The following is a 25,026-nucleotide window of genomic DNA, read 5'->3' on the forward strand; positions in this document are numbered from 1 at the left end:
ACCAGACAACTGGCGAAGACACAATCTGATTGGCGGCTGAGTACCCCTGAAATGGCCGTGTGAGGCTACAATGCCCAGAAAGGGGGCATTAACAAAGTAGTGAGGCGCAGCCTAAGGTGACGGCGGGCTACCATAAGGACCTGGTGAGGTACTTGCACAGTACCTAAGTATAGTACAGAGTGTGCCGTGTTGGACATAAAACACATACCCCAGACATCACCGCACAGGCGGTTACATAACAAGGCAGTCAAAAGTCAAAGGATAGGTGCCGCAGCCACGAAAGACTTGGTGAAGTGCTGAGTTTGGAGCTCTATGCAAGAAATGCACCCATGGGACTGGTCACAACAAATGGAGGACAGACCACTAGCGCGTGTTACCCCAACCGCAAAACTACGAGGGATATGCGCATGTTTCACTTGCACCCAACCAGCACAGAAAACCTTTCGATTAGAGTGAGGAAACCACAGAGGTGCAGACGAACGTACTGGCCGCTGCCAACCCACGCAGGAAGGATTAACTGGTACAGGAAGTTCCAGACCAACGAATGAGGGGGGCTTAAGATACATTGGGGGTACGAAACAGTGCGGAAGCCATCAACACTGCAGGAGAGATGGCGTCCAAAACTAACAAAATTAAGGGGAAGCAATCTACGATGGACATTTTTACCAAACCACCACAGTCACCTGACACATCGGTACAGGCAGAAGGAGACACACAAGTGACTCCTGCCCCATTGCGTAATGATCATCAGATATTGGAAGCCATAGCTGAGCTGAAGGCTTCATGGGGAGCAACATTGACGCAGCCATGGCGGAACTGAAGACCGCACTGGAATTCAAAATAGATGTAGTCAGTGTGGACGTTAACCTCTTGAGGCAAGATGTAAGAACGCTAGCTGAACGCACAAGTGGCCTGGAGAGTAAGATGAAAACCAACGCAGACGTCAGCACGGCCAATGCCAAAGAGGTTCATGTATTACAGTAACAGATGCGCAATCTGGAAAGCCGAGCAGAGGAGATGGAGGGGCAGGCAAGACGCAACAACATACGGGTGGTGGGACTGCCAGAAGGAGAAGAAGGCACGGGCCCAACAAATTATGTGGCGAACATGCTAATACAAGAGATAGTTTAAACACTTTCTTGGCAACCTTTTTATGGACTTTGTTCCCGGCGAATTCCTTCTTTTTTGCTTTTTATATTGTTTGTAGGGTTTTGTCAGCTGCGGTATTGCATCAATACCATGATTGCCACTGGTAGAGTTAAGTCATTTATCAAATTCTATGCATTTCCACTTGCAACTTCCCTTTGCATATTATCCATGAGTGCCAAATAATTGTCTCCACACTTGATTGTTCTTTCAAAAATCCTTTATACTTTATTTCTTTTTTACATTTTTTTCTTTTTTTCTTCAAATATAATTTTGCCTCTCTACACGTGTTTCACCTTTGTTTAAATCACAAAGGATCTTCAGGAGAGATGTGGTAATAGTTTTATCTTTTAAAAAGACAAAAACATATATATTTAGTAAAGCATAATTCGACAAAGAAAAATCAGTTGTTTAGAAAACATCTTTTTCACTTATTTTTCATTCTACCATTTTCAACCTTTTTGTTTAAAAAGCAAATCATTGAAAATATATCACCATGGAAATGACACTCACCAAGTATATTTTTTGCCTCAATTCTTTTTGTATTTCCTGAAAGTTTTACTATTCAATCTTCTTGGGGTGTTTTTTTTACCCTATTACAATAAGAGAGCATACATTAGTTTAATTTAAGGTATCTAGTGGAATTAAATTACATTGTTTAAGAGTTTACATTTCAGTATTCTGTCAAGGTTTTAAGCAAGAGAGGGAATTCGGGGTTTTCCTAGCTTACCTTGTGTACTGCAGTGATCCGCTTGTCACTCTGGCTCCTATTCTCGCGCTCTGTTTACTAGTGAATCGCGCGTTATATTCTATTTACGTGTGACGTCATCACGCACATTTTTTACGTGTGCGCGGTGACGTCATCACGCATTTGCATGCGTGACCGCGGCCATTTTTGATGCCGCAATCATTAATACACATGATTTGCTTCATCATGTTCTTATTGTTGGATTTTTCATATGAAACAACTTTCGAAGTGAGTCACATTTACAATACAAGAGATAGGACCAGGTGTGCTTACACAGGGGTTCACAGTCGAAAGGGTGCACAGGACCCTGCTCAGAAATCCCCAACCGGGGGCCCCACCTCGAACAATCAAAGATTTTGAACTATAAGGACAAAGAAAAGATCCTAGAACACTTCCGCGAGGGAGGAATGATCAGCAGAGCGTTAACTGTCACAGAGTACCCGGACTACACCATGTTAGTACAGAGGCAACAATTACACTATGTAGCTGTTAAAAAAACGGCTGGGGGAACCCGGCTTTAAATACATGCTTTTATACCCAGCAAAACTGAAGATTATACACAGAAACAAGGCGCATTTCTTCGAGTCATCTAAGAAGGCTGCGAGCTGGCTAGACGCACCAGGTTGCCCGGAGGGAGCGGATGGCCAGGACCGGAGCAGACAGGATAAGTGAACCGGCTCCGCATTATTGATAGACTTGGCCAACGCCAGTTGGGTGGCCCCGATTTTGACATGTTAAGGGGGCAGTTCTGATACCTAAAGGGGCCCACTGTGAATATTGACTGCTATTTGTGCAAAGCATGTTATAGATGGCATACATAAGAAGATGCTAAATACAAGTGTGTGCGGTATACTGTAGCATTAAGGCGAGAGAAACGGGTCGGAGCACTCTAACCCCTAGAGGTTAGTGTACTTGGGATACCAAATAGTGTGGTGTCCCCCTGCTGTGATCCAAGTACCGGCGAAGGCCACGAAAGGACTAGATGCAGGGTAGCCTGAGATCCATGGATGGAGCTGGGCAACAGTTGGGGATGGAGGGTGTGGGGGGTTGGGAGGGAGTTGGGATGTTAAAAGTTGGGAGCGAGTTTACACCGATACATCACTACGGAAGACGAGAGGGGAGAGGGCGGGATAGGGTACAGATAAGATGGGGGATTTTAAGAGAGTGACATGGAACATTAGGGGGCTCAATAGGTATTTAAAAAGGAACAAGGTCATGATGTATTTGAAAAGACAGAGGATTGACATTGTTTTATTGCAAGAAACCCATTTAACAAAAGAGAAACAGGAATTGGTGGAGAGGAAATGGAAAGGGACTACCATAGGCTCAACATATTTGGCATACGCCAGAGGGGTTATTACTTGGATAGCACTGCATGTCCCTTTTAAGCTATTACAGTCCAACGTAGAGCTAGATGGGAGGATGGTGCTGGTTAGAGGACTAGTGGAAAACAGGGAGCTGAGCATTATTAACACATATACCCCGAACCATGATGCTACTAGCTATTTTAGGAACTTATACAATGTGATCAGTTTGAGATTTTAATCTGGTAGACGTGTGAAGATATATTTACTGCACCTAAGCTGATGGGGGAACTAGTACGGTCGTAATACAAAGCAAGAGTCCACTCTGACCATGTGCCACTGATTGTAACCTGGCAATAAATGCTACCCAGAGCACGGATCTCGACATGGAACCTTAGGGCTGAAGCCTTGAAAGACACAGTGTTCAGAGAGGACCTAAAGGAAATTGTAGAATATTTTGAGCACAACACGTTTAGTGTAAATTCCGCCGGCATAATATGGGAAGCATTTAAGGTAGTGGTGAGGGGAGCAGCAATATCTAAATCCAAGGGTCTGCAGGGTGGGATAATACATGAGCTACACGAAGCGCAGAAGAAATCAGAGACCATCATGCGTAAGGGCAAGCACTCCCCTGAGGAGACCAGAGCTATTGGACAGTTGCAACAAGATTGTAGGGAGTACTGGGAGAGACTATGTAACCTAAACGATAAAAAAATATGTGGAAAGACAGATTGCAGGGGGAGACAAGCCGGGCAGGTTCTTGGCCCGGCTATATAAGAGTGAGACGAGACGGCCAGGCAAACAATCAAAGCAATACGGGGCATGAATGGGCAAATACTGTATACCCGAGAAGGGGTTAACAGGTTTTTTAGAATTTTACCAGCAACTATATAGGGATGTAGAAGGGAGTGAAGGGGATGATGAGATGGAAACATTGGCAGACACTGGCCTTCCCAAATTGGGTACCGCAGAGAGGGAGACCCTAGAGGTTCCAATTATGATAGAGGAATTAGAAGTGGTGATCAAGCTTCTAACTGCTAGTAAGGTCCCGGGGCGGATGGACTCCCTAGTGAGATTTACAAGACGTTCAAAGAGGTGTTAGTCCCCCCTCTATTAGCAATGTTAAATGAAGCGTTAGATAAGGGGAAGCTGCCGGAATCCCTAATGGAGGCGATCATTATCCCACTTCTCAAGCCTAACAAACCATCCATGGACTGCGGGTCACATCGACCGCTATCCATGCTTAATCAAAATAGAAACATACTCACGGCAGTGTTGGAGAATAGGCTGAAGCCAGTTATCAACAAACATATACATCCCGACCAGACCGGATATGAACCGTGTACGAGCATATCTGATAATCTTAGAAGGTTACATCACGTCATAGAACAGACAGAAAAAGACCCACAGGAGGTTGCAATAATTTTGTTGGGTGCGGTGAAGGCCTTTGACTCTGTCAAATGGCAGTTGTTGACTGCAGCCCTTAGAGAATATGGGGTTGATCCCACGCACTTGAGGTGGGCACAACTACTGTACAGCGTACCACTGGCCCGAGTTCAGACAGGAGCAGATCGCTGGCAATTTAGTAGGGGTACTAGACAGGATGCCCATGGTCCCCGATGTTCTTTATTTTAGCACTGGAACCCCTGGCGATATAGTTGAGGCAACAACATGGAGAGGTGGGGATCAGTACGAAAGGAGGGCAACACCTGATATCAATGTATGCTGACCATATGCTGCTATATTTAAGATATCCCGAGGACAACCTACAGTATATTCTGGAAGTAATGGGGAGAAATGCGGGGCTGTCTGGTGTAACAGTAAATCCCAAGAAATCATGTATATTCCCCCTGGGTAGATACAAAGGGTTACCATGGGAGGAACCTCCGGTATTACAAATACAATGGAAGACCAGGACCTTTAGATATATGGGGATTGAGGTATATCATACGGTCGAGGCTGACTTCACTGGATTGAGGATTGGTGGGAGTTCAGGTAAGCTTGACTATTCAGGTAAGGCTCAGTAAAAGTTCTGTTGCAAGTTCAAAAGTCCAAGCTTAATAATAATGTTCATTGTCTTTTGCAGCAAGCGCTAATGCTTATGTCTTTTTTCCCCTTAGGGGCGGGGTTCGGAATGCCGGAGATATGGCGCCGACCCGAAGTGAAACGTGCAGTTCCAGTTCCAGTAAATGGCAGGTTAGTTCTGGATGAGCGCTCGGGAACTGTCTTTGCATACGCTCATTCAATGTCTTTGTCTTTTTTCCCCATAGGGGCCGGGGTCCGGAAAATGCCTGGAAGCGGCAAGACCCGAAATGAAATGGGAATGACCCAACAGGTAAGTCTTATTCCCTTCCTTCTCTCACCTCTTATTCTTGTCTTTTTCTCTAGGCTCTGGGAAGTGGCTGTGTATCCGGATGATCGCTGCTGAAGATGGAGGAACCCAGAAAAGGTGAGTGAAATGCAGCGCTGCAGCGATCGTAAAGAAATGCTTTTAAAAAATAATGTCTTCCCTTTCAGGATCGTCGGTGATGTCTCTGTGGTGCAGATTTAGCTGGTAAGGTCTCTTGTCTCCCTTTGCAGGTGACCCAGGATGCTGACAGGCGTGGCTGAAGTCCAGATGCAGGAGCTGACACGGTGAGCGTCCAGCTGCGAGGAGCAGAACAACGCGAAGCGTGAGTTGGTGATCGGGTGTGGTTTAAATAGCTTTGGAAGAAGTTCCCAGTGTGTATCCTTCCACCGATCAGGTATGTATCCTTCCCGACCACACCCGGGTGGAAAGTAGTCCCACAGGTAAAGTAGTTCCATTCAGGCCTCAAGAGGGACTGGTTGTAGCAGCATGGTCTGCATCAGGTAAGTGTACATTAAAACACTTGAACACATGTCTAGCTTTATGAGCCTGGCGCCTAAGGCGCCAGGACAGGGGTCCAACATGAGCCTGGTGCCTAAGGCGCCAGGACTGCGTCCAAAGGGCCCCAGCTTGGGCCCGCTGGCACTCTCCTGGGGGAAATGATGCCTGCCTCTGGGGTTGCTGGGTCGGACCTGACTCCTTGGAGGTAGGCATCATGACAGTACCCCCCCTCAAGGCCCCTCCCAAGGTTCTTCCCCTCTGGGGGTTTGGGCTTGTTCGGAAATCTCCGGTGAAACCTTTGCACTAATCGAGGTGCGTGGACATGGTTACTAGGCTCCCACGATCTCTCCTGAGGTCCATATCCCTTCCAGTCAACAAGATAGAAGAGTTTCGACTTTACCACCTTGGAGTCTAAAATGTCTTTAACTTCGAATTCTAATTCCCCTTCAATTTGAACTGGATCTGGAGGCTTGGACAATCGGGTTCCTGGTTGTACTGGCTTCAAAAGTGATGCATGAAAAACTGGATGAATACGCATGTTGGACGGTAAATCCAGTTTAAAGGCCACTGGGTTGATTATAGCTTTGATGGGATAAGGTCCTATGAATCTGGGATTGAAGGTTTGCGGGCCCTTGAGGGGTAAATGTTTAGTTGCTAGCCATACCTGGTCTCCTACTTGGTAAGGAGGAGTTTTACTTCGGTGCAAATCAGCGTTTTCTTTATACTTTTTCTTGGCTTGCTGTAAACGAGTTGCAGCTTCTTTGAAGGCTCAGGTTATTGTGGAATGCAGATGATTTACTGCGGGCATTTCCAGGGTCAGAGGTGGATCTAGGTCAGAGGTCCGAGGATGGTGACCATACAAAGTATAAAAGGGGGTTTGTCCGGTTCCAGAATGCACTGAATTGTTGTATGCATATTCTGCGATCCAAAGGATGTCTTTCCAATTTAACTCGGATTGGTGTAACATGCACCGAAGATATTGCTCGAGAGTCTGATTGGTTCTCTCGGTTTGTCCGTCGGTCTGGGGGTTGTGGCTGGTGGATAACCGCACATCTATTTGTGCTAGTTGGCAACACTTCTTCCAAAAATGTGAGATAAATTGACTTCCACGATCCGAGACTAATATGGAAGGGAAACCATGTATGCAAACTATATTCTCCAGGAATTCCTTGGCCAAGGTGGAAGCTGAAGGCAAACCCTTTAAAGGGATAAAGTGGGCCATTTTGGAGAATAGGTCCACAATTACAAGGATTGTGTTGTAACCAGCACAAGGAGGCAGATCTGTTATAAAGTCCATTGACAGGGTGTGCCATGGCACCAGTGGAATATCCAAGGGTTGAAGTAGGCCGGCTGGCCTTTTCTTTTGAGCCTTGTTTTGGGCGCAAATTCCACAAGACAGTACAAAAGACTTTATGTCTTTTCTCCAAGAAGGCCACCAGAAGTGGCGCTTGATTTTTTTCCTCCGTTTTAGCGATACCAGGGTGTCCTTCCATTAAAGATTCATGATGATGGGCAATAGCAAGTTCTTGCAATTCTTTACTTGGCAGAAACAACCGCTCCTGGAAGTAGGGTAAGTCATCCTTAACGGTGTAATGAGGACCCTTTTGACTCCATTCCAGTAAGGTTGAAGAGTCTAGAAGTTGTTTTACTTGCGTTTGGATATCCTCAATAGTTTGCAATGAAGTTAAGCCTAAGATTCTTTGCTCAGGTATGATGGGCACAGGTTCTAAGCTCGAATTAGGTTCTTGCATGCCAATCCGGGATAAGGCGTCCGCTTTTCCATTCTTGCAGCCAGGGCGATAGGTAATTACAAAATCAAATTCCGCAAAGAATAGAGCCCATCGGAGTTGTCGTGAAGATTGAGCTTTGGCCGTTTTTAAATACTGTAAGTTTCTGTGGTCCGTAATTACGGTGATGGTGTGTCTTGCCCCGAGAAGGTAGTGACGCCCAGCCTTGAAAGCAGATTTGATGGCCAGTAACTCTTTATCGGAATTTGCGTAGTTGATTTCAGGAGGAGAACATTTTCTGGACCAAAAGGCCACTGGGTGTAGTTGGTTAGTTTTTGGGTCTCTTTGCGACAGGACAGCTCCCATGGCCGAACTGGATGCATCGGTTTCCACTATGTACGGGAGATCAGGGTGCGGGTGCTTCAATACAGGTGCAGAGGTGAATTTAGTTTTCAGGTCCTGGAAGGCTTGTTCGGCCTCAAGAGTCTATTCGAAGCGTTTGTTTTTCTTTAGGAGAGCGGTGATGGGTTGGACTGTTCGGGAAAATTCCGGGATGAATCTTCGATAGAAATTGGCAAAGCCGAGCATGCTCTGAAGTCCCTTCACCGAGCTTGGAGATGGCCATTTGAGGATGGCGTCCACCTTTCGCGAGTCCATTCGGACTCCTTGAGGTGTCAGGATGAATCCGAGTAACTCAACTTCTGTGGTATGAAAAACGCATTTTTCGAGTTTTACAAATAATCTGTGCTGGCGGAGTTTCTCAAGAACTGCCCTAACATGTTTTCTGTGATCAGATTCTGAAGAAGAGTACACCAGGATGTCATCAATGTAAACAATGACACAGACATCGATAAATTCCCGAAGAACATCATTCATAAAGTACTGAAAGGCGGCAGGTGCATTGCACAAACCGAAGGTCATCACCTGATATTCGAAGAGCCCAAACTTGGTGCGGAATGCAGTCTTCCATTCGTTGCCTTCTTTTATGCGCACCAGGTGATAAGCTCCTCGGAGATCTAACTTGGTGTACACACAAGCGTCTTTCACCTGGTCGATAAGCTCAGGGATCAAGGGCAGAGGATAACGATTCTTAATCGTTATTTGATTTAGGGCGCGATAGTCTATACACGTTCTAAGGTCGCCTTCTTTTTTCGGCACGAAGAACAGAGCTGAAGAGACAGGAGACTTGGACGGGCGAATAAAACCATTGGCTAGGTACTGATCTAAATACTGACGCAAATGCAGGTTCTCAGGTTCCGTAAGAGCATAAATCCTACTACAAGGTAGTTGAGCATTGGGTACCAGATCGATTTGGCAATCATAAGACCGATGGGGAGGTAACGTGTTAGCCTGTTCTTTCTGAAAAACGTCTTGGAATACTTGGTATTCTGACGGTATATCAAGAATTACTTGAAATTGTGGGGCCTTGATCACATCAAACACGATTGCTTCCCGATGTCCATCCTGACCCACCAGTGTCACTTCAACAGTGGAATGCGTTACAAAAAACTTACCTGGAAGTCAAGCAAGTTTGGTTCTCACCAATCCGAAAATCCAGTGAAGTAACTGGATACCAACGCGCCCCTGCATCAGAAGCAGGATGGGGAGCTCGTCCTTCCAGACCCTAAGGTGAGACGCTACGAGGAATCACAGAAGGGTTTCGAGGAGGGCGAGAGGGGAAAGTGGGAGGCTGATTGCATTACCCCGCAGACAGTTAATCCCCTATTTTCGCCTACAGAAGGACACTTCTGCGAGCCAGACAAGCCAGATTTGGGGGCCCGGTCCAGTCCGTCTTCCGAACCCTGCGCATCACCTTAGAAGAGGTCACAGCAGCGCGAACCAGGCCAGCGCCTCCGTGGGAGTCAGGTGAGCGTTACAGAGGCTCACAGAGAGTATTCCTATCAAGAAGGGCATGAGGCAGGGGTGCCCACGGTCGCCTCTGATCTTTGATATGGCTATGGAGCCATTAGCACAGAGGGCCCGTGACAATCCGAGAATCCAGGGGGTGGAAGTGGATGCCAGGGGACCCCAAAAGGTAGCTCTTTACGCAGATGACATCCTCATGTTCTTGAAGGACACTGCAAACTCATTACCGAAGGCCACAGAACTACTAGATGAGTTTGCGAGGGTCTCAGAGTTTCACATCAACTATCCCAAGTCCAAGGCTCCTAACATCACTGAAAGGACAGAACAAATTATAGAATGGGAGAATCAATACCCTCTGAAATGGGAACAGAAATCGGTAAAATACCTGGGAAAACAACTGACCCCCAAGTATGAAAGACTATGCGGGGCTAATATCCCGGACCTACTGAAAGCATTGGCAGGGGACCTAAAGCGCTGGGACATGCAGGAGTTGTCATGGCTGGCACGGATAGTAGCGGTTAAAATGACCCTGCTCCCTAAGTTTCTGTATGTGGTAGGTGCCCTCCCAATACGCATCCCAGGCCCAGCTATCCAAAAATTACAGAAGTAGGTGAGGTCCTTAATCGGGGGGGAGAGGAAACCGAGAGTTCCAAAAAAAGTATTATTTAGATCACAAGCCCTGGGGGAACTGGGTGTCCCAGAATTGTGTAGGTATTTATGGGCAGCACAGATAGCACCGATGCTACGATGGCCATCCAAAGAAGGTCAAACCCGATGGGCAGCCTTAGAAAGTGAGGCAACCAAGACACCCCTGGGGAACCTAGGGTTCTTTTCTGCACGACACAGAGGCAAAGGAGGTACACTACTGGAATCGACTAAGGCCACCCTATGGTACTGGGACAAAGCACTGAGGGGTAAGAAGGTGAGTGTGGTGGGGGGGTCCTCTCACACCGGTTGCTTATAACCCAGACTTCCCCCCAGGGATGCAAGGCGATTTTTGGGTACATTGGGGGGGTAGGGAACAAACCTTGGTATTGAAAGACTTTTATGCAGAGGGAGCACCCTTAACATTTGAGGGCTGTAAGGCTAAGTTTTATATACCGGAACGCAAGCGATTTCACTATATCCAACTCAGACATTGGGTTTCAAACACAAAGGTCTGGGAAGGGGCAACTAGGGACCCGGTAGGGTTGGTGCTTACGATACAGGAGGGCCGCCTGAAAAAGGGGAATCAAAACTGTATCGACTGATGGGGGTGGTGGTCCCGGAAGAAACCTTTTCATATATGCAGAGATGGGAGGCGGATGTGGGGAGACCAATCTCCGGGGAAACCAGGGGCCGTATATGGCATAGAGCCGCCAAAAGCTCCAAATGTGCTTCAATGAAGGAGGCGGCATACAAACTTTGTCTGTGATGGTACATAACACCCTTACGCATGCACTCCATTAATCCGGAATACCCTGTGTCCTGCTGGAGAGACTGTGGACACAGGGTATTCCGGATTAATGGAGTGCATGCGTACCTAATCCACATGTGGTGGTCCTGCCCAGTGGCAGAGACCTACTGGAAGGAGATCTATATCAAAGAGAAAACAGGGGCGCAGCTTCGTTTTGACCCGCATGTTGTTTTACTGGGAGAGGCAGTTGAAGGGTGCTACGCGAACTCTGGGTCCAAGGCTACCCTTATTACTCACATGCTAAGCGCGGCCCGAATCACTTTGGCGCAAGCATGGAAGAAAAAGCAAGGACCGGTGGTAGCCATGTGGTGGGTGAGACTACGGGGAGTAATGGCTATGGAAAAAGTAATAGCGATAGCCCATGGATTTTATTCAAAATATTTGAACACTTGGCTGCCATTACATGAATTTACAGATCACAAGGAACAGATGTATTTCAAACGTAGGCTACTCCATAAAATTTCTGTTATTTGATAATGCGAACTTTGAGCTGGAAGAGCGATTCAACTTGTTGAACACTCAGGAGAACTCGAAAAGTGCAGTTCTTCACCCAAATGTTGGTGGGTTATGTTTGGGGGGGGGAGTTCCGACAGTTATTACTTACGAGTAAAAGGAACTATACAATTGGAACGGAAAAAAGGGAAGACATGGGCGAATCTATTGTTTATTACTTTCTTATGCACACATGTCTATAATGTATGCTCTTGAAAACTAAATAAAGTTGTTAAAAAATTCACGGCGTTGTGATATGGCCTTTAAATTTGACTTGGGCAAGAACAGTAGTAATAATTAGAGCTTTGTGAAACACTTAAATCAGTCTGCCTGTGTCTTCTAAGAACTCTATTATTAAATGTAATGGTACTCAATTTATCAAACGAAGACTGAACTGATCCACTAGGAATTCCAATGTTTGAATGCAGCTCGAACATCCCGTTCAGTGACTGAAAACACTGTTCTAAGTTGGCTACCATGGAAAGGGAAGGCAAGGCTCCTCTTCCCTTTCCATAGCGGCCAGAGAAGCTGGGAAGCTGCTGCGGCGGGGGCAGACTACGCCGCCGCAACACATAGGTAAGTGGAGTTGGGGAGGGGGTTGGAGGGTGGGAGGGAAGATGGCGGCCGTAGGATCCAGCCCTCTGGCAACTTCGAACGCAGGCTGCGCTTGTAGCCACCCGATTCACTGGTTCCCCCGCGCCGGGTGCTAATGTTGAATTTTGCACTGTCTCTGGGTTCCACCTTTGGCATTTGGAGACATTGGTGGTGCGCATTGATGGGACTGGAATGCATCTTATTAAAGCAATGTATTACAAGGACTTACCAGCAGCTGCTTCTTGACAACACTTACATTATTAGGTTGCACTGAATTGAAAAGCATCATGCGAACGAAAGACTGGACCCCGTATTGGATGGGGATTGAGGTTCAAAGGTTGGAGGAACAAGGAATTCAGAGGCGCGGACAGGAAATGAAGGCACGCCAGTGGAGGAAAAACTCCATATAAGTATGCCGAGACGGCTGCAAAAGCAGTCATACTTGGAATTGGAAAGGATTTATTGCAAATGGTGAGAAGGAACCAGGCTATTGAAAGAATCTGGAGGGCAGGTTCTCAGGTGTACATGTAAACAAAGAAGTGAGTGTTGGCTGCAAGGGCAAGAATGCATTTGGACAATTTCAAAATCATTTAAAACATGAAAAGAATATAGTAGCAGGGACAAAACGCCAGCTGTCTGCTTTTAAGTGGTAAAATAACAAACAGATGGTCAAAGTGCCATCCCTGAGGGTGGGGCTGATTTTCAATTAAGAAACCCATACGCTCAGGCAAATTCTTCTCAACCATAAAAGCTATAACTCGATGACATACCGTGGGTGAGAAAGCCCATCCCAGAGTGCACCCCTAATTTAGAAATGGATTTGTTCAGAGATCCCTTCCTCCATGCCATCATTCTTCTGCACATTGAGGAGACCAGATTTATATATTCTACAGCAGAACATGGCGAGCAGAGGCAGACGCTATCCATATCTCCGTGCAAATCCAAAGAAAATGTGGCTCAAGTGGCAACACTAGTGCACTATGTTATACAACTCCAGAGGAAAAATACATTGGTTAATGTTATTTATTGTAAGTGAAAATACCCAGTTAGAAATTAAATGTTACATATGTTGGTTTTAAATAAGGCAAGAGACCATAAGAGGCTTCTTTTAGCTCTATAAAACTGTAACCAATGACGGGTGGTGTAGTAGGACCGCCTCTCTCTTTCATTGTTACATTTGCCTTTCAATGCCATGTTCCCTCTCTGTTGCCCTGTGGGCACTCTGAAACACAATGTACCTGATGTGCAAGCGCCTTACAAATGCACAATAAATAAAATAAATGCATTGTAATTGGTCCTGGAAGATATGTTGAAAAACTATGTTTGGTATTGTGGTAATGGGGGTGGGGGTGAATGCTTGTAATAAGCTAAAAGAAATACCTGTAAATAGATGTATTAAGCTTGAAACTATACTAACTCTTTGACTCCTTTTTGCAGAGTTAACTTTCAGAAAACCATTCCTTTGGCAAATGATGATTCACTGATGAGATGAGAGGCTTGTTGAACAGGTGCCAGAAGATCCATTAGCCTTTCACATTGAGCTATCAAGTTTAATAATCTATGTCGCACTTTGAGTTTAAAAGTATGCTTTAACAAACGAATGCACGGGGGAACCATGAATCAGCCATCTTGCAAGTAAAATGGCTGACAACTGTTAAGTGTGCAGACCCCTCCCCCCCATCATAGTCTTGGAAGTGGCCAAACACTGCATAGTTTCAGCCTGGTTGCACTGAGGGGGGGTGTTGAAGGGCTGCTTGTTGTGCATCCTGAGTGTTCAGAGTGACAGTGGCTCTGCTGTGCAGGAGCAGAAACTGGTTCCACCATTGGAGCTCAAGAAGGCTTGTGGGAGCTTGTGTGAGCCTGCAGTGAGCCTCCTCCAGTGGTGGGGGTAAGCAGTTGACTCAGCGAGCAGAGCATGTATAATATTGATGCCGCCGCTGTCAAACGAGATTTGTGTGGTACTTGCAATGGAGCACCTCTTTTCTGATTGTCTTTGATTTCAATATTTTAATGATTGTTGTACTATTTCTTTTATTTAATAACCAGCCATTAATAAGTTTAATTGCGTATTATTAGTTCACATGTTTAAGGACAGCAATCAATCTATTTGCCATTTTTATTCTATACTTATTTAACATATCAGTTCATAGTGTGGAAACTGGCAGCATTGCGCCAAAGCTTTTTGGTGATCTCATTCAGTGAGTAGCTTCCCATCTGCACAACTGGGGCACAGTGTTACTTCCCATCTGCTCTGCTGGGGCACAGTGTCACTTCTCATCTGCACATCTGCACAACTGGGGCACAGTGTTACTTCCCATCTGCACTGCTGGGGCACAGTGTCACCTCCCATCTGCACAACTGTGGCACAGTGTTACTTCCCATCTGCACTGCTGGGGCACAGTGTCACCTCCCATCTGCACAACTGGGGCACAGTGTTACTTACCATCTGCACCGCTGGGGCAGTGTCACTTCCCATCTGCACATCTGCACAGCTGGGGCACCGTGTTACGTCCCATCTGTACAGCAGGGCCACAGTGTCTCTTCCCATCTGCTCTGCTGGGCACAGTGTCACTTCCCATCTGCACATCTGCACAGCTGGGACACAGTGTTACTTCCCATCCGCACAGCTGGGGGACAGTGTTACTTCCCATCTGCAATGCTGGGGCACAGTGTTACTTCCCATCTGCACAGCGTTACTTCCCATCTGCACCGCTGGGACAGCGTCATTTCCCATCTGCACAGAAAGGGCCCAGCTGTCTCTTCCCATCTGCACAGCTGGGGCACAGTGTTACGTCCCATCTGTACAGCAGGGCCCAGTGTCACTTCATATCTGCAAATCTGCACAGAGAGGGAACAGTATTACGTGACATCTGCTATCATGATCCTAAAAGTTCAGAAAATCCATAAATCGCACGACCAGGGAGTCTGGGTTTACACCTTGTAGCGGGATAATTCAATGGCCCTCTGCCATGGCCCTCATGTTACCATCAAGTTATGTTATTACCCAACCTCGCTATTAGCAGATGCGGGTGTGTTAGGGAGATTTATAATTGGTATGCTTCATCCTCTCTCCCAGTGAGACCCCTGCACCTTTTTGCTGGACTTCTGGACCTTTTCTGAAATCCTGAATGAGTGGAGCCTTTTCCACTCATTCATTCCTATGGGCTCTGTCTTTTGGAACTCTACTCTTTGTAATGTACCTGCCTATGGAGTCTACTTTCCTCCATAACTCTTAACGGCATCTGTATTTTACTGTTGCAGCACACAGCTCCTAATGGGCAGTGTTGCTGGGGACCCTTAGGGTCCTCCTTTGAGATTTGTTTTTCGTTATCTTAGAGCAACTACAGTTCTTAAGGATGTATCTCCTAAAACTTTATAGTCTGAGAGACTGGCACACACCACCCTCTGTGGAGGGCCAAAGGGCTACCTAGTATCCCCCTTCTCTCTGCTTCCGTGAATTTTTAGTCACATAGACAATCTCCTAATTATGGCTGGTGGCAGTGGACGTGTTCTACCAACTATTGTGTGGTTTTTCTACCGCAGGCTATGTGCATAGCCTTGGTAGTGCACAATAGGGACATCCAAATACCAACGTGGTGCCTCCCTTCTTTTTTTGACCTTAGTAGCATGGTTGTTCTCCATCAGCCCTTCTTCTCCCGTTCTAGGAGGGGGAGGCCTGTGTGTGTGGGTTTTGCCTTTGGCGGGAACCCTTGGGTGTCCCCGCCTAGGCTCCAGAGTGTCTGGAAGGAAGTGGTGAAGGAGTTTTCCACCTCCATGTCCTTTGTCTGCCAGATTGACTGAATGGGACCAGCTCCCACTGGGGTCTGGCTGTCCTGATTGGACAGCCAAATGCCCCTTTCTGTAAACTGCTGAGGAAGATTGCAGAGGATTGAATGCTGGAACTTTATAAAAGGTGAAGCTCCTGGAGTGAAAAGCAAATCAACGACTGGAAGCTGAAGTAAGCAAAGAAGACGACAACCCGAGGCACCTGCAGACCTTTTGCAACACTGAAACAACCACTGCTATCCTGACTCCATTTTTGGTGCGACAGAGGAACTACGAATAGGACGACACCTTTCCTTTGACTAGTGAGGACAATCAGTCCCAAAACAAGCTTTGATCTGAGCCATCTACCGAGGTCCTGTGAGCTTCCAGAGTTGTGGAACCCCAATACCAGGAAACCTGCTGCCCATTTGAGTGCATCATCGTGGAAAGGCCGAATTCATCCATGTCTGATGAGCCCTGAAGGACACTCCAGAGACACAATCAAACTTGTCCAGACCACCCCCCCCCATCAGAGCGTGGGAATGCAGGAACTGAAGGAGATTGACCAGGTGAATCACATCCTTTGTTGGTGCTGCAGAAAAGGTGCCAAAACTGCAAAGTGACCAGAGAAGTTGATGAAAGGTGTACCAGAGGTCCTCCTTGAGACTTCTGCAGAGTGATCCCATCCATTGTCCTGCTTTCATCATCAGTCCAAAGAATCCGGAGGTCGGGTCCAGAACTGCAACATCACAGAGCATACACCACAAACATTTTCTTCAAACCTAACGTACTGAGGGGAAAAGGATTTTCTTACCTTATTCCAGAAAGTTTCTCCAGAGTGTTGGAATACACTTAGAGGTGGGATCCAGGGCAGACCCCTCTTACCTCTGACTGAAGCTGCTGCTTACGTCACTTTAGCGAGTCCTTTAACAGGGTCTCTAATGTTGGTTAATTCTTCTTGTATCTACTTTCCTAGAGATAGAAAGATCCATAGGAACATTTGACTTCTGCTGCTTTTGAGGACATTAAGCCTCTACAAACTTCCTTTTAGCTAGTGTTTTGTTTTAGACTTTAAAAGATTTGCTCTGCAGGGAAACTGCCTCTAGAATCTGAAACTCTGCTAGGATAACACTAACCAAATGTTTTCCTTCCCAAAAATCACTATCTTGTAAGTGCATGCTGACTAAATGCAATCACTGCATTACTTTGTGGGTGCGCATTATTACCAATAGTACGGGAGACCTGTCAAACTCCTGTAACAATTGTATGCGTTCAGCAACTACCAACGAAGAAGTGGCCTTTTGAAAGTATGGAAAAGTATACCTAGATGTGTTGGTTTATTGTACTAGGTATTTAACAGTGACTCTGGTATAAATATAATATAAATGTATTTGTACGTGTTTCTTTGATGTGGATTCTTAGCTAGCCTCAGTGTACTTGCCTGCAGCTCACATCTTCCTCTTAAGATAAACCTGACTGCTCTGCCACTCTACCAATGTTCCTGGGTAGTACACACTGACACTGATGAGGTGGGGATCTAAAAACCACTGGGATAGCTTACTAAAGTCTTACCTCCAAGTGGGACTCTAGGAAAACTCCCCTAACACTGATGTTGTAGCTGGTGGGATGTGTGTAGGTTGGATTACAGTGACTCCTGGTTGTACTGTATTTCAAAGAATCCATCCTCAAGGCTAGAGCTAGTATACTGTAAAGTACTAAACCATGTCCACTATGGAAAACTATAAGACAGAGGCTCTTATATCTCTTACTATTTGAAAAACTGAAAGAAATGCGTAAGGATAAATGTCTTAGTACTAACGGAAAACCAGCAGAGTTAATCCAAAACTTGCTGGGTTACCAAACTGTGAGTAGGCCTGTAATCCATACGCCCACAACTGATCTGGAAAATAATGATGGTCAAAATGTAACCCTTAGTCCTCAAGTTCCAGAAAGTGAGGCAGATGATGATATGGGTTTAATATGATTGTTGATCCTGTGGGATGTTTTTACCCATGCATCCGAGCCCTACCACAAAAACTGTGCAGTACTGGCATTGAAAACATCATGATGGCCAGAGCTTCCCAGAAAATGCCCAGGGAAATGCATGAAGAATAGGCTGCCACCCATTTTTGCCGATGTTATGGGCACAGAAGGGCACTGCCTAAAACCACCATTGGACTACCCACACAGTAGCCTGAAACCATTGGGAATGGCAATGCTGATTGCCAAAAGCAACCTAGAATTGTGGGGAATTAATTTTCTTAAATCCCAAAAATGGGTGCATTACCAGTACTCACCACTATCAGAAAGCCGGCGTTTTAAAACAACACCAGACTGTGTAAAACTGAATAAATGAACCCAAAGCAGGCCAAAGAAAGACTTACTGAGAGGTGGATACAATCTAAAGTTATATTCTGAAGTGACTTGAATGTTCATAACAAGACTGGCTGAGCTCTGCAGGTCTGCAGCAGCCTAACTGAAACTGGATTAAAACCACCAAAATCGAAATGTTTAAATGAAATGAGTGACCTACTTTTGAGTGTCACATAGTCTGTAACTGTTAAAATGTCATAGTTTTGAACTTAGAATCAGCATTCTAGCTGCATATGTAAAAATTGTCTTGACTTAAACTGGGGAACAAAAAGTGACATTTTATCTGAAACCTGGCTTAAGGAACTGAATTCTGCCTGACATCTACCCCCACAGGAGTTAAAACCTGCTCAGCCACTCTTCCCCTGGCCAAAAGGAGTTGTCACCTCTCTGATTAGATTAGGGGTGGAGCAGCTACAGGGAGTTGAACAAAGGCCTGTCCTGGACCATGCAGAGGGTTTATTGGGGGGAGGCCATAAATGGCTTCCTCTTGAACAATGGGCCTTCCAGGGCCCAGGCAGATGGTTTATTGGGGGACCGTAAAACAGCTTCCTCTTGGCAGGAGCTGGGAGGGGCAGGGTCTCTGAGCTTGGCAGAAAATGGATAAACTGGTTTCTACACCATGTGACCTGGGAAACCACACCCCTTTGGGGCCAGAACATAAATCTAAAAAAATGGATCATTCATAGAGTGGACTTGTGAAAATGTTATAAGTGATATCATTATTCTTGTGATTTTTCTGTGCACATTTGAAGACGTGTTAGGACCCGGTGGTATGTTCAGGGGGGTTTTTAGCGGAAAAGAGGATATTACTCTAAATGTATGCATGTTAAAAATCGGACACTCCACCACCTAATGCCCACATGCTTTGCGAACATTTGTGTAAATGCGGGGACAAATCCAATATTGGTAACCCGACCAAAAAGTGAAATATGTTGCCATTTTTGAATGCAAGCCCCCAGGAAGAGCAGAGTTTGAACAGGGGATACATCAGTAAATGTGATGGGTGCATGTAATTTTAAACAAATGTGTACCTGTGCAAATATGTGTTTAGGTCAAATATAGATTGTGTGTAAAGTTGACAGGGGTGGGTTCTCTGTATCATAAACAGACCTCATCATGATGACACTTCATTTCATTCCCCCAATCAAGGGGAAGAGGAGGAAGTGGCCAATGACAAGTGGAGAGGGGTAGGGCCTAGAAAGCTAGCCTCTCCACCCACTTTCAAAACACATAAAAGCAGACAGTCAGGACAGATAGAGAGCTTGAATTCCATTTGCTGCGGAGCATGCTGCCGGACCATACCACTTCCAGAGATCCAGACTTCAAATCCATCAATCTCCAGAACCTGTAGCAGTACCTAGAAAGCAGAGCAGTATCCAGAATCCACAGAGGCTAGACCAGCAGAGCAGAGCTGACCCAGACCGCTGTTAGGAGAACCAGAGAGCTGACCCAGATCACTGTGAAGTGCCGAGACCAAAACCGGAGTCCAGTCCAAAACCTGACCAGATCCGTGGCGAGGCTTATTTCAAGAATATATTGTGAGTACCTAGCAGAACTGTGCAGAACCAATCTCTTAGTCAAATAATCTAATCCAAACTATTTTAATCTAAGTAGAACTGCCTCCTAACTATCACCTGTCATTTGCAAAGCTGTCACCTGTCATTTTCTAGCTGCAAGCTGTAACCTGTCGCTTTGACTTTCATCTGAAAGCTTAGAATCTCAGCTTTCCAGCAAGCCTAGAACCGACTTCCTACTCCTTATACTTTCTCCGTAATCACGATTCTCGCACCCGCGAATTTTGCCGCGATTTGCGATTTGGCCCGATTTCTTTACTTGTAAAAAGATAGCTGTTTTGCCTGAACTGCTAAATTTCGTTTGCCTCTTAAGAACCATCCCTGAATCATTGCTAGAGTGAGCCTGGACTAATATTAACTAGATACCACTCACACTGAACCTCTAGAGGGAATTAAAAGCATTTTAGCATATTTTTCACCTCATTGCTAGCACATATCAAAGCACTTTTGCCTGTGTTTCAAACTTCTGTAGTCTAAGCTTGCTGGGGTGAACTGAATTACATTTGATTGCATTTCTGAGAACTGTGTGCTTTCCTTCCATTTCCTTGGATTGCATAAAGGGGGGGAGTGGATTGCCAGAGAAAAGTGATTACATTGTTTTGTTGAAATCATATTGAGTATTTTCTGTACTGCATTTCATTCCACATTGCATCCATTTGAAATCATAAAAGTATTGTTGCTATGTTATCCACCCTATAACCACTCATCATTGATTATAAAGAAGTGTGCTAGTGCCAGACTATCCATTATTGATTACTGCTCAGATTAAGTGTGATATTCAATTATTAATTTATTATAAAGTGTGATATATATATTGTTTAAATTCTCGAATAAACCTTTTAACTTGCAAAACAGAACTACTTCTTGGCTCAGTGGGGTCAGGGGGATTCCAAGAGGGGGGTGTTATATAGGGGTAGTCATCCAGAACTCATGAACTGGACATAAAGATATATCAATAAGGGTTTCCATTCAGTATTCTAGACTAGGCATTGACTTAGCTGTAGTGTTGAATTGAATCCTCTTACAATCCATCTCCCAATCCTCTGACCTCATCCCTACTTGCATCTAACAAGTCAGCTGAGCTGGTTCTAGAGATGGAAAAAATGAAAATACAGTTTGAATTCAGGAAACTGGAGATTCAGTCTGAGATGAGAGACAAAGAAATGATAAAGGAACTGCAACCCAGGGAAAAGGAGATGCAGCGTGGGCTATACATGTCAATGGTATCCCTTGATTCCACTTCTGTTTCACAGTCCTCTTTGCCAGACTACTCCGGGAGCAGGAGGCCTCGTCTCCCCGAAGATTTGCTGCGTGCGTATGATGCTAAAACTGATATTCTGGATTGGCTGCGTACATTTGAATGTACATGAAAAGTGCCAGTATCTGTGACAGGAGTTTGTTCCATTGGTAATCTCTAGGCTCCCCCAGAATGGCTATGATGGAGTTGAATGATGCTGATAGACAAGATTACCAGTTGGTAAAAACTGCTCTTATTGCCAGGTTTGGGAAGACGTCTTCCCAATACCTAAAACGGTTTAGGGACCACAAGAATTGAGATGGTAACTTGTGGGCCACTTCGGTGTGTGAAAGCCTGACAAACCTAAATTGGTGGATTAAGGGCTACAGGTGGAGCTCTTATGAAGGCATGAGGTGTCTTCATGCTGAAAAGTATTCTTGATGCATGTTCCCCAGTGCTGAGACAGCACCTTGCTGACTCTAAGGAACTGGACCCCAAGAAGCGAGCAGTGGCTGCTGACTTGTGGCTGACCAACAGGGCACCTTGCAAGGAATCTGGGGCTCCTCACAAGCACTAGGGTGGGAAAAAGCATTAAAAGGATGAGAAGGATCATTCCAAAATCACTCGCCAAAAGAAGGACGCAAACATAACAAGGGAAAATATCCCCCAAATAACCTTATAGGGACAGTGAAACCCCTGGGCCCAAACCAGAGAGAAGTTATCAGAAAACCCCATTCAAAAAGACATTTGGGAAATGTGTGGTTTGTGGGTCTGGTGACCATGTGAATGGAGATCCCAGATGCAAAGGTTAACCTCAGGGATCCCCTCTGTCAGCTTAGCATTCACAGATGATGTGGATATCCCAAAGACAGGGAATAGGTTTGACCCTCAAGATGAAGAACCCATTGGTGTTCAAGCTAGAGTATCTTTAGTATCTCTGGGACTGTGGGAACAGAGAATTGAGGTTTATAATTCCATTCCTGATAATACTGAAGAGTATTATGAAGACAGCGTGCTTGTAAATGGTCAAGACAGCCCTGCCATGTGAGACACAAGGGACAATATAACTGTGGTAGATGAAAGTTTCTTTCAACCTGAGGAAGTTGCTTAAGCTCCCAAAAGGCTTACCCAGTTAGCAAGAGGTCCAGTCCAAATATGTCCCATACTACCAGCTATCATTAAACGGAATGACATGACATCATCATCTTCTTTGGTTTTAGTTTCCCATCTGAACCTTTCAGAACCTCTACCTTTGACTCCTCCTTTTTTTCTGTCAACTTTTCCACACATGCATCAGAGTGTTCCACACGTTTGGCAATGTCCAATTCATCATCTAGTTAGGTTCATCCTTCAACAACAACTCCTCTCTAATCTTGTTACTGTTTCAATGGATCATGAATTGGTCTTGAATACGTTCATCAAAAGTCTCTCCACATTTACGGGATAGAGCTAAATGGCAAAGTGCTGTTACATATTTTTCAACACTCTCCCCTGGTACTTGTCTTGGGATTAAAATGAAAACCCAACTTGCAGAGAGCCACTTCCAATTCATTCATGGCATCGCCACCACCATCCCCAACGAACCGAGGCATTGTATAACAATACGTGACTCTTCGTAACCCTGAAAATGCATCAACAAGGAGACTTTTTTATCATTAAAAAATTATTTTCCACCTGCTGTCTTTATGAAATGTACAAATCCTTTTTCCGTTAACCCCTTTTTACCTTAACTGGTACAGGAGAAGTCCTAAATATAGTGGGGCCAGGAATACCAGACACAGCCATTTTAATTGAATTATTTTTACTAAATAAATGCTACTACCAGCATACAGCACAAAACTGGGGCCAGTGTGCTCACAGGGAGCAATGTTGATCAATAGGACCTCTTTGGAAGATATAGACAAATGTGACACCACACTGTGCTTCTTACTATAGTCACACACTTCAGTGAAATTGAGCTGCATACCTTGAAGCACCACAACGTTAATCGTGTTGTCAATAGTCACTGCAGCTTCAGTAACAGTTGTCACAGGAACATGAGTAAATTCCAGTAAGCAGCTGCACATCGAACATACTTCTCCTTGACTGCGTAGGAAGCGTAGCATTATGGCATTACCACGGCAAGGAAACAGTCTCCAATATGGCTGATCCACGTAATGCACGCTGAAGAGTCCTTTTTTCTACCCTGTGCGGCTTCGCGGTCATGCTCCTTTCTACTGCTATAACGCAGACAAGTTGAACAATAATAAACAGTGCGCTTGTTGATGATCGCGAGGCCTCACACTCATGCACCACTATGCTGCTGCATCCTCTGAATAACACAGACTCCTTCGAAAACCGAGAGGCACCACTGATATGCCCAAACTTACTTTTAGCTGTCCTTCCAATGCAGACCGCTCCCCACTGCATCTCAGAGGCACAAGGGTCAGCCCGGGTGAGCTTCCACTGCAGAGAGCTCCGCTCTACGTCTTAGCAAAGCATGGATGGGGTACCTGCACCCACTCTCTACAGAGGATGGTGAGGGAGATAGCCACAGACACTCCTTCCATGAAGCACCGGGGCTGCAGGCAGATTATACGTCGGGACACAGGTACAGCACTCCGAACGCTGGCAGCATGCCCGTGGCATGTTCACCCTTCTGCTAACTCATCGCCATTGACATAGAAGCAGGATAGAACGCAGGTAAACTTCAAGAAGTACTTTATTTAAGATCACAAGCCTTCTCCCATCAGCTCCACTTCTCCAACTGCTGTGCAATGAACGTGGGACTATATTGTAATAAATAAATTCTACACTAGTATTCCGTGTTCTAAGATACATCATCATCTAAGACCCATCATAACAGTAAAGCACTGACTATTGGAACTGGGGATCATATCGAGCCTAGTGATAGAGTTAACATCAAGAAAGTGGTGATCAGTGAATTGACTGCATGAGAGAAGTATAGAGGACATACAATGCCCAGTATCCTATATTCTCTAAGGAACTTAGACGAGCGGATAGAGATGCCAGATAATCCTTAGCCTGGAGCGCTAGAGGAATCAGAAGACCCAGCACCATCCTTAGTGTCGCCATTAACAGCGTCAGCTGTTGGGGGCAGCTCCTCTGAAGTTACATGGGAGGTGCACCACTGTGCAAAGTCCTCACCTATCCCATCTACACAGAGGTATTTTCTCATTTGCCTCCAAAAATTGCAGGTACTGGTCAAAGAGCTGAATAGAAAAGTAGTTTATTGAAGAGAAGTGTGGACTCAGGAAGAGATCAGACTCGGAAGGATAGCTCAGGGGCAACATGCTTGCCTTGGAAGCAAGAGGACATGGAGCAACACAGGTTTATTCCCCGGGTCCGCGCTTAGAAGCCTCTGGGTATTAAGCACATTATAAATAACCAATCATAACATATCATGTATCATGTTGGAAGAAAGTTTGGACCATATGAAGGACATGATTCCCCAAATAAACAATGACCAGTCCATCTCTAGTAATAAAAAGAAGACAAATGGTGATGTTAAAAAGAAAAGCAGGGCGTCTCAATCAATAAGTATGATCAAGATAGTATCAGTGCCCCAGTTTCCTACATAGACAGACAGCATCAGCCTCTGTGAGCACAACAGGGGATCATTTATTTATTGAGCATTTGTTAGGCGCCTATACAACAAAATGGTGTTTCCAGGCTCAACATGGCAAAGTGGGGAGGGAACAAGGGCAGCAAATATTAATTGCAAAAAACAGTAGATATACAATTGTGGTCCTACTCGGCCTTGCAACATTCGGACCTGCAAGTGCAGAGATGAGAACACAGGAGGCAAGGAAAGTAGGGTGGGGTGGGAGGGAGCAAGGTATGGGCAAGTGCTGGTGAGAGCCCAGGAGGGAAGAGCCAAGAGATGCCACTGGTGT

This window comes from Ambystoma mexicanum, chromosome 4p (genome assembly GCF_040938575.1).
Source record: "Ambystoma mexicanum isolate Mex_15411 chromosome 4p, UKY_AmexF1_1, whole genome shotgun sequence".
NCBI classification, from domain to species: Eukaryota; Metazoa; Chordata; class Amphibia; order Caudata; family Ambystomatidae; genus Ambystoma; species Ambystoma mexicanum.